Below are 10,014 nucleotides of genomic sequence, written 5' to 3'. Positions count from 1 at the left end.
TGAAAACACTGCTTTCTGCCTTGCTCCATTGCATCCCTTGGTGCAAGACCCCCTTTTTCTTAAGCCAGGCCTCTATTCCTCCTGGTCTGTTCTCGGAGCTGTGTGTCTTTTTAAACCAGAGACAGGTTTGAGCCCCAAAGGACCTGCAGAAGCTCCGGTGACTAGATTTTCATCTCTGTGATTGATCAACCTAGAGATACATTTGAGCAAGGCAGAGATTTGAATTTGGTACTGAGATTCCTAATTGGATCAGATGCTGGCTTCACATACAGGCTGCTGAATCTAAAGCTCTTTCATAAAATGCACAGCTTACACTGAAAAGAAAGCCCAGCTGGGCATGTAGCAGATGCGTTCTTGGGTTCAGTTCATAGCTCCTTGAGCTCAGAGCTGTTTCAGCCCTCTTTTAATTGCCCCAAGTGGATGGGTTTTTTGGGGTTGACTCTACGCTGAGTTGGCCAACTGTAATCCGCAGCCTTAAACTCTATAACTTTCATAAAGAGTATTTCTAAGGGAATGGGGAAATACTAATGCCATTGTACCAGGCACTACTAAAGTTCACTTGAAATGCCTTGTAAGGTTCCTGCAGTTTGGATCAAGAAAAATCAAATCAACCTGGAGTGAGTGCTGTTGAACAGTGATGGGTTCTTCAAGATATGGCAGGTTTGGAGAGGGGACTTGCTGGATACCAGGCAAAGAAGACGGTGTTGATGTGAAAAAAAGGTCAGCATTATCCTGGGATGCGAGTCCTGCAAACAGTCTGCCTTCTGTTGCCTGCCTTGGAGAGCCTTTGGCTGGTGAGCTGTATGCAGCCTCGTGCGGAGGTCAAAACAGGGGGGGGCCAATGAGAGACTTGGAAAAAAAAAAAAGATGGCAGAGACTGGCAATCAGGAAAATGCAACTTCTGGGGAAAGATGGATTGAAATGGGATTTTTAGCCAGAAGAAACCAAGTGGAGACGTAAAATGGCCTTCAAATACATGGAAAAACTGGTACAAAGAGGAAAGGAATAAACTTTTCCATGCCCAGGATGCATAGGAGGAGATGTTACAGGCTTAAATCCTACCAATTAAGGTCAGACATAAGGGAAAAATTATAAGGTTGAAGAGAGAGGAGGCTGGAGAGGGCTTGCAGTTCCCATCGCTGGAAGTCTTCAAGTACATGGTAGATAAATGCCTGGGGCAAGGGATGTCTCGGTGGCTTTTTGAGGGCTCTGTGATTCCAAGTGAAAACAATTGTTTAGTCTAGGAAAACAAAGGATGAGACATCACTGCCTATAAATATGTAGGGAGTCTGGAGAGGTAGTAGTAAACACACTGGAGAGAAAAAAAAAAGTGACTTTGAGACAACTTTGGGACAGTATGGACTAGCCTGGGTGATGGCTAGGCAGGAGGAGGACTCTGAGCATCGGAAGGTCCCGTTCATGGCAGCAGGGATCTTCTCTGCCTCCCAAAGTGGGGAACTGAGAAAGCCAGACTCACTCAAGGAGGAACTCAGCAGTCTCTGGGGAGGTTACGTGCCCCGGTGCAACTGAGGACTGTACCCAGGTTGCCAAATTCCTGTTAAGCCCTTCATGAAGCTCGGTGAAAAAATCTGGTGAAACCATGGAAGGCCCTGAATTTTGTATGGTTTCAACATAGCTCAGGCTTGCTGCAACCATGGGTAGATGCATGTGGAAGGTGTCTCCTAGTGACCATAACCCTCAAGCATTAGAATAGAATAGTTCAGTTGTAAGGGACATACAACGATCATCTAGTCCAACTGCCTGACCCTTTCAGGGCTAACCAAAAGTTAAAGCGTATTATTAAGGGCATTGCCCAAATGCCGTTAGTAAGTCAGACGTGTCCTAGCCAGCACAAGCTGTGAGTGGGGCTGCAGACATCTGGCCCAGCTCAGACAGGAGCATCCAGCTGCAGGTGGCTGCTATGTGCCTGTACGTTGGTGACCTCTCTGGTATTTTGCTGCAAATGAGGTCTACATCTGGTCTCATTCCTTCCATCTTCAGCTTTCCAAGATCTCCTTTCAGGCTCTGCACCTTATGCTCCCCTTGAGAAATCAAGGCTTGCCCCCGAGGCTACCCTAGACCTCCATCAGCTCTGTAAATCATGCAGGGTTGGATTTATTGCTGTGGCGTGGTGAACTGAAGGTCTTGTATCCCATTAGCAGCTGCTGCAGCATCGGTATTGGCAGCTCCTACCGACACAGGCTGCAGGACTGGGGTGTGCTCTGCAGGCACAGCAAGAGGCAGGTCCTGCTCTTGTGGGATTTCTGCTTGTCTCGAAGGAGAAATGGAGGCAGAGGGTGAGTGACTGCAGCATACCCAGATGAGGGACGTGGTTATGCCATGAGTCACGGGCTACCTGGTAGTGTAGTCATCCCTGGATGTCTCCTTAGCACATGGCTGGACCTGTCTATGCATACACAGCTAATCTGAGCTTGCAAATAGACCCAAGGCTTCCTGGGAAGGTTGAGGTCCTTCACCATGCCTTGCCCAGCCCTGCTGACCATGAAAGCCCTGGCTGCACCTGGGGACCATCACCGGGACAATTTGCACATGTGATGTCTTCCTCTTGATGACCAGTCCTCCAACCCTCGTGACGGGGCAGCTCTCCCCACTCTTTCAGTATTTCACCTCTCCTCCTTTCCAAAACATGCATTTGGCAGCTGGGAGAGAGCGGAGACCTTGGGAGCCTCTCGGACGCATCCCTGCACAGCTGCTGACAGTTGGGGCCAGAGGAGGTCTCTGCTTCTTGGCTGCTCTTGACAGCCGCCTTCACCCCTGCGACTCCTCGTTGTTGCTTTCTGGGGGACGGCTGAAAATCTCCAGGCGGAGAGAGGGGCTGGAGCGCTCCCACGGAGGGGACAGGGTGAGATGGAAATTCTTGCTGGGGATGAGTCACGCTCCGCGTGCATGACTACGCCTGGAAAAAGCAACCACTGGCAACTGCTTCCCATCCTGCTGCCGCGCTGGGGGGAAAAAGGGCTCGCCGGTTCCTTTGGGATCACATTTTTTTTGGATTGCTTTATTTTAACAGGGATGCATGGCAGGGCTGAGCATTCACTGGGAGGATGCAGCTCCTTCTCCTGTGCATCAGCCTCTGCCCCGGCATCACACCAAAGTGCCTGCTGGCATTTACGCTGTGGGATCAGGAGAAGGAAAGAGGGAAAGGATCTCTTTGGGGGAGCCAGGCTGGTGTAAGATTGCTTCCCCAGGCAGCAGTATTCCTGCTGTGCTCAGTGCATTTCCAAGTGGCCACCCACGGGCAACCTCAGCGCCTCCGGTCCCCGGTTTAGGGGTAGGACTGTTGCATGGGAGTGAGCTGTCGGTGCTGTGGAAACTGCTGTATACATGCTCCCCGCCTCCAGACATTTCTAGCCTAAACACAGAAGTGAGGGGGAGCCACCAACATGGTTGTTTTTTGGTGTTTTTTTGTTTTTTTTTTTCTTCCCAAAATGGCTTTCTTCAGAAAATGCTAATTGGTTGAGCTCGCCCTTGCATGCACGTCTGTGAGCCTGTATGGTGCTTACCAGGTTTCAACACATTTCCATTAGGAACAGGCTTTATGTTTTTTCTGCGCTAAGGGGAGAATTTTTAGGCTGGAGTTTCACCCAGGTCGGGGAGGAGCAGCAGAGCCAGGAATCAAATCCCAAATGACTGCCCAATTCCCAACTAGTAAGGCACAAAGCATCGGGTGACTTTTTTATCCACATCCCTTGCTTTTTTTTTTTTTTTGTCCCCAAACAAACGCACAAGTGCCCAAACCCCAGCACTTCACAGGATAAAAAGAACATTTTCCTTCCCAGCTCCCAGAGAGACACTACCCCATTTTATAGGCACAGCACCCAAACTGTTTGCTCACAGCCACCGATGGCCAGGCACAAAGGTTTATCTGTGCTGCCGGGTCTGGGAGCATCCTCAGGGCCTGGATGCAGCGCTCGGTGCTATGCTGTACCAGTGCCATAACAGAGCAAGGTCTGGATCCGCACCAGACCCCTCTGCCTCCTTACCCCTGCAGTGACCCCCTCTCCAACCCTCTGGGTTTTTCCCCATCAGCTCTTCCTCCATTTCACATTTGCTCTTGTGGCATTTTGCCTCAAAATCAAGCAAAACTCACTCCACCTCCCTGCATTCGTGCTGTTACCGCCAACTGTGGGAAGCAATCGTACCTTTATTTCTGCTTCCCACTCTGTTTAGCATTAAATTTTCTGAAAGATCCTCCTGCACAGGGGTCGTCTTCTCAGCACTGAACCATTGCATGCACTTTGTAGGAAACATCCCCTGCTCGTGCGTCTCAGCAAAGCCAAAACGCTCCTGCCTAAAAAATTATTTGTCAATCATCAGGCAATACCGGAGATGTTTTAGGCAGAGGGGGAGCAGCATTAAACCAGCTTTGAGTGGGGGCTTTGGTTCTGCGATGGAGCTGCAGAGCATAATCCGTGCTTAACTTTGCTGGGGTGCAGGCTTCATGCATTGGGAAAATAATAAACCACCTCCTGGGCTGAATCTCTGGCTGATGGCTGGAATTTGAGGAAATCCTGCGAGTTTCTAATCTTAGGCTGCTTTTCCTGGGTAGTTTATTCCTTTAAATAGAAAGGCTTAAATGAGATTGACTCCTGCAATCCTTCTGCTCTGGACTAGCCTGTAATCTGTAGGGACCAGCAACGGGCATTGGTGCTGCATTGCGCATCCTTCTTGCTTCTGCTGCGAAGGGAAAACGAGGCTGAGGTGGGCTCACGTTCTGCTTCTCTGCCCCATCCAACCCACTTTTGCAGCCAATTTCAGACGCGCTCGATGGGCGGTAGCAGCCTCCAACCTTTGTGAAACTGGGCAGGTGGAGAGAAGTGGTAAATGATCCATGGGGAAAAGGCTTGAATATGAACACAACCCTTTATGAGGCGCTAGAGAATCCACACGGCAGAAAGCCTCTATGGCCACAGCCTGTCCTGGGTTTGACTCAGTTGTACCAGGTACCCAGAGCATCCCTCCCTCTAAAAATAGTTCAAGGACATCTAAAACACGATGCGCTACTAAACCCACGGTGGAAGAAGAATGCTCCAGAGATGCTGTTGAAAGGATGGTTATACCTGGGTAAATCTGGAAGCCTCTCCTCCAGGTGAGACGCTTTGGAGCTCCTAATTGGGTCATTAATTCAGAAGAGCATAATTAACAGAGTGATTTAACCAGGCATGAAAGCCAAAGGCAGAAAGGTTGCTAAGTGGCTAGAAATCACCGTGCTGAAGAAATGCCACTGGGCCGGCTGGTGTTGGCAGCCCAGGTTTGGTGCTGAGCGGGTGATGTGGTGGTACCACCTGGAGACCCGTCCCAGCTCCAGACCTGCCCCCTCGGAGTGGCAGGGAAAGGACCCTGCTGTTTGCTGTTGCTTGTGTCTAGATCTCTCCCAGGTTTCTCCTGGGCTGTTTGAAGCCCACGTGAAATGGAAAAGGAGGGAGTAGGTGGCAAAAGCAGGTCACGGAGCAGATGGGTGATGGTGACTGCTGCAGCTCCCCAGCTCCATGGCCCCAGGCCATGCACAGCCAACTGCCAGACCATCGCCCAGGACTAACGGAGCAGAAAAACCAAACATTGTGCTGTAAATAAACGAGATACAGCCCTGGTCGTGGAGACACGCGAGACTGGGTGCATCTCTGTGAGATGTGGCAGGGCTGGTCACACTGGGCAAGAAGAGGTCCTTGAGGCTGAAGCCACTTCTGGGGTGAAGTGCCTCACTGACCGGCAGTGCCCAGCCACGCTGCATCCCTGTCTTTTGCAAATGGTGTCTGTCTGTCCATGCAAGAAGTGTGGCAGACACCTGGATCACAACTGCACCAAGACACCCTCATCGCGGGATCTTTCAGGTGAAATACCTGGGATGCTTTCTAAATCTTATTTGTTTGGTCTGGAGGGGAGCATCTTGTTCATCTGCGCTGACTCGCATACGAAACAGGCCACGACAACTTGCAATGGCACGAAGGACTATCTTTTTTAGGATGACCGTCTGTATATGTGTTTCAGGATGACCATCTACATTGCAGGTCTCCAGGAGAGCAGTCCACCTCATCCCTGGTGAGTGAATGCAGGTTTCTCCGCAGTTTTCCAGTAGGATTTGCAGTGGGTGGTCACAGACCTGAGAGCTTGGCAGCCTTTTCAGTGGTGCTGTTTGCTGCATATTCCTTGTATGGAATCATCATCTCCTGATGTCTGTGCTGGAATCTGTGACACGTGCAGCTGAGCTCCCTAACTTTACAAGGTCTGTGCCACCACCCATTGCAGATCCCAAAGCGAGACACCAACCCTGGCTTTACCCATCCTCTTCCTCAGCTCTGCAAATCCTTCTCTCTAAACCTGTCCCTGTCCCTTCTCCTCAGCCACAAGAGCATGTCCTGGAGAGCAGGTCCCACTGCGTGTTGGCTGATGGTTGGCAAACCGTTCCCATGCTGGGCAGCAACTCCCAGACCAGATCGCCTTCTCTCTGTACATCCCTGTCCAGAAGAAGAGTCCTTGCACTGCCCTGGCTTCCCCACCCTGCTGATGTGTCTGCAATGCCCTCTGACGTGTCCTCAAGGCACCAGGAAAGGCGAATGGAGCATTTTCCTTCTCCCAGCACCCTGTCTTGGAGCGCGTGGGAAGTCTGACACTGCTGGGAGATTGCGATGAGTCAGTGTTGGCCCATGCTGAGTCACTGCAGGGAGATGCCAGAGAGGAGCAGGGGATGCCCAGCGTAAATGTCCCAGGAAGATCTATCTGAAAAATATTCCTATTAATGAAACCCACTGAGCTATCAAGGACAGGTCACCACCTTGTAGGGTTACTTCTAGCAGGGCCACCATGGACTAGAAGTGTCACCCGTTGAGGAAAGGCTATTGCCTGGCCCTGCCTCCACCTGAATCCTTTCAGATGGTCCACAGCTCATCATTCGGGAGGTGTGCGCCGCATCCCTAACCCATGGCTGCCCTTGCAGACCTGTCCTGCCACATGCAAAGGGGTGCCTCTTGGTAACTCCATCACACCAAGTCTGGGGAACCACACCATCCAACATGCTGTACTGGCAGGGAGGCTGTGGAGAAATGACTGGCAAGTCCACAAAGCAGGGCTTTTGGGTTGTCTTTTGAGTATAACTAATTCCCAGTACCCCCACTGATGCAGTTTGTATAATTTTTTTTTGTTTTTTTGGTTTTTTTAGGTAAAGATGCTCCTGAGCACGTGTGATGGCTTCAGGCGTGGATCAGCTCAGGACTTCATCCCCGATGCTCAAAGCAGGTTTAAGATTTAAAGGTGAGAGTTACAGCATGGGCAGGTCCTTCGTGCTGGACACCCTTGCTGAAACCCCCCCAGGCACCTGAATATCATCGGTCCCTCGATGAACAGCAGAGTACACCAGAGGATGCTTTAAATATATGTCCCCAAATCACCCTCTCTCTTGCCAAGCGCTTGCTGGCTGTAGGGACGCTCCTCACAGCCAGCCTGAAGGAGTCCTGGTTATTTTTATCAAGCCCTTGATATCCTCTCTCCTATCTTTCAGCTGTAAAATGGGAAAAAACCAAGCCCCTAAGATGATGACAGGTTCAGGAGGGACAGTGAGGGGGACCTTTCCCTCCACAGGTACGGTGGGAGCTCATCTGCAACACGGCAGAGCCAGACCTTCCTCCCGAAGATCTTCCTCCCTTCAGCCTATCTGGGAGTTAACCTATTTGCTTTCTCATATGTGCCTTCCTTTCTCTTCATCCTCTCCTCCTCCTGCAAAGCAGTCCACACAGGTACAAATGCCAAAGAAATTTAGGTTGACTTTTTTGCTCTTGTCAACGTCCAATACTCCTCTCAGGTTCCCTGGTCTGGCTAAGTTCAGTAATAGAAGGAGGTAGCCCTGGCTTTAGATTTTTCACCTCCATTCCCAGCTTGAATGGGATAAATTTCCAGGTCAAGAAGAGCTGGAAGAACCATCCCAGGAGTTTTTGGTCTCAGGGTCTCTGCTAGGACCTGCCTTTAACATGAAATGAATTTTCTGTGCTTGCTTGGAGCAGAGGCCAAGCAGGGAGTGAGGCCAGAAAAACAGGGGGTCATGTTGGAGTTTCTTTTTTTCTTCACTTAACTGTGAAATAAAAATATATCTCAAGCTTGTTTTGGGATTAACAAGAAAAAATTCGTCTTGATGGGAACCATCTGTGGCTGGGAGATGCCGGCTGCTCTCTGCTTTCCACCCAGCACGCAGACACTGTTATTTGGGGTGTGTTCCTCTCCCAAATATTATTCCTCTCATCCCTATGCTGGTCGGAGGAATCCCAACTATTTAAGGAGGCTTTTCTGTCTGGATGGGCCCAGCGTTAAAAAGCAGCAGCAGCTCATTACACCTATATAACAATATTTGCTTTCCTCATTACAACACTGCTGCCCGGCACAGCTTGCTGGTGGCTGCTGGTCTCGTTAGCATAAATACTGGAAGCCTCTTTGTTGTAACCTTTCCACCCCAGACGTTACCTCATCTTCAAAGCAAATATCTTCATGGCCTTTCCGATTTGTCCTGCAAACCAGGAGGGGAAATCTGCCCCAAGGAGTGGAGACGCCCTTGCTCCGCATCTGCTGTGCTGCTGAAAATGAGTGCCATGGTGTAGAGGACCACGGTGATTGCTGGGGTGGCTGCTAACCCCACATGGGGCTTGGGGTGTCTGCCAGTGAAATGTAACCGCTTCTGGGTTGGAGGATTGGCAACGAGAGGATAAAGAGGTGTCTTCACAGCATCAGAAATGCCAGAGAGCATTCGAAGCAGGAAAAAGCCTCCCAGACCAGGAAGAGAAGGGGAAACACGGGATGAAACCAGCAGAAGGCAGGGCAGGTCTGGTCCTGGGAGGAAAGGAGGAGAGGCTGAATAAGTTTCTCTGCTCTGCCCATGCTTCTGGCAGATGAGGAGGCTGCCCGGCTGAGATGCCTCCTCCCTGGATCGGCTCTTGGCAGGTTGAGCAGGAAGCTGGAAGCGAGACGAGACCAACAGGTTCTCCATGCTGCTGGGGCTGCAAGAGCTTCTCGGACAGCAGCTACGGACCTGACCCGGGATCCACCCTCTGCTGAAGAGCGAGATGCCAAGCTGAGCTAGCTAGGCATGAAATGGGCCCAAATGAGCACTTTAGGGACTTCTACAAACCTGGTTCGAAGAAGGATTTTTGCGTGGGCTAGCTGTGACATCTTCACAGTGAGTCCAGACCTTGCTTGGGAGATGGTTTGGACTCATTTGCACAAGCTATGGCAGAACGCGTAGGTCTTGCCTACAGTGCCCTCCTGCTTGTCCCTCGAGGACAACCTGCTGCATTGAACTTGGGGACTCCCGAGTTATTTTAATCTACCAGGACTGAATTAGATCACATCTCCTACACAGAGCCCAGCATGAGCTGGTTAGAGAGAAGGATGCTGCTCCCACATCACTGCCTCCTTCCCACTGGGGCTGGTACAAAGCATCCCAGTGTCACGGGCACTGGTGCATTTTGCCGTCCAGGGGATGAAGGCAAAATGCTTTCCATCTTTGAGGGTAGCAAAATCGATCTATAGGACACGGGCTTGTCCCCGCAGCCGGGGGTGCAGCCCATGCTCCCACCTCAGGAATGCAGGTTGCTCTGATGCTGCTTTGCCCAGCCCTGCTCTGACCACGGGCTGGGAATAGTCATCACTGCCCTTGCCGGCCGGCCAGCCCTACCCACCCTGCCTGTCTTGCATCCCTGGGGATTTGTATGATAATTGCTGAAACTCCCTCGGATTTCATCCTGCCCTGGCACCGCAGGACCCCAGGGACAAGGAGCCCTTGCAGCTAAGTGCTGGCTCAGCCCTGGCCCAACCAGTGCCCCCAGTTCAATGGGACTGTTTTGCTGCTGGTGACTGTGAGGAGGTAGCAGGAGGTCTGCCAGCACAGCTTGGGTTGCAGAAGTGAAATCCTTGCTGTGTCCAGGCCCTTTGCCTCCTCCTGCTATTTCACACCCTGCTTTGATTTCATCTAGGAGAGCACGGACGCTGCCTAACGGCTCTGGGCTTGAACTC

This window comes from Nipponia nippon, unplaced genomic scaffold, assembly GCF_047370975.1.
Source record: "Nipponia nippon isolate SJK-2023a ecotype South Korea unplaced genomic scaffold, ASM4737097v1 scaffold_2, whole genome shotgun sequence".
Classification (NCBI taxonomy): domain Eukaryota; kingdom Metazoa; phylum Chordata; class Aves; order Pelecaniformes; family Threskiornithidae; genus Nipponia; species Nipponia nippon.
This window is presented reverse-complemented; position numbering follows the sequence as displayed.